This window comes from Octopus bimaculoides, chromosome 24 (assembly GCF_001194135.2).
Source record: "Octopus bimaculoides isolate UCB-OBI-ISO-001 chromosome 24, ASM119413v2, whole genome shotgun sequence".
Lineage (NCBI taxonomy): Eukaryota > Metazoa > Mollusca > Cephalopoda > Octopoda > Octopodidae > Octopus > Octopus bimaculoides.
The window spans coordinates 31,076,764-31,077,707 of record NC_069004.1 but is presented as its reverse complement, the minus strand read 5'-3'; positions in this window follow the sequence as shown (position 1 = coordinate 31,077,707).

Genomic DNA, 944 nt, shown 5'->3' with positions numbered 1-944 from the left:
TATATATATATATATACATGCATATATATTTATATGTGTATGTGTGTGTGTGTGTGTATAATTGTTAAAGCGGACAACAAACGTTAAGGCAAGGCAAACATCTCAAGTCATATACATTATTATCGTTGGAAAAAATTTTAAGTCTTACAGCTGTTTCTGGGATATCCCAGAGTATAGGAGATTCTGTCATCGGAGACGAATAGAGAAAATGAAAAGGGTATAGATTAATGAAATGACAGCATAGAGGTCAGGAGTAAAAGTAGAAGGGGATGAACAAAGAGAAGAAAAAAAGGGATAAAAGTTTACATTTCAACTTTTATCCATGGATTTACACAGGATTGCACCTAAGGACTAACAGACTTATTTCTACATGATCAGAAAGTTGAACTATGAACTTTTATGTTTCGTTTTTCGTCTCTTTCTTTATCTCCTTATTCCTTTACTCCTGTCCTCTTTTTCATCATTTCATTAATCTATACTCTTCTCATTTTCCCTATTTGTCTCCAATGATGGAATAACCTGTACTTTGAGATATCCCAGAAACAGCTGTAAGACTTCGAATTTTTTCCAACAATAATAATGTATATGACTTGAGATGTTTGTCTTGCTTTAGCGTTTGTTGTCCTCTTTGACAATTACTTATCCGCTATATCGGAAATCTTCAATGGCTCCATAACTACCGTCTTGGCTATAACCTTGGAGCCTTAGTAATCTATTACAGCACTTACCTAGCATACCTAATCGTTTCGATCACCTGTGAACTAAACCCCCCATATTTTGTGTATATAAATCAGACTGGAGCCTGGTGTTGCCATCCGGTTTCACCAGTCCTCAGTCAAATCGTCCAACCCATGCTAGCATGGAAAGCGGACGTTAAACGATGATGATGATGATGATGATGATTATATAATGATGATGATGATGATGATATAATGATGATGATG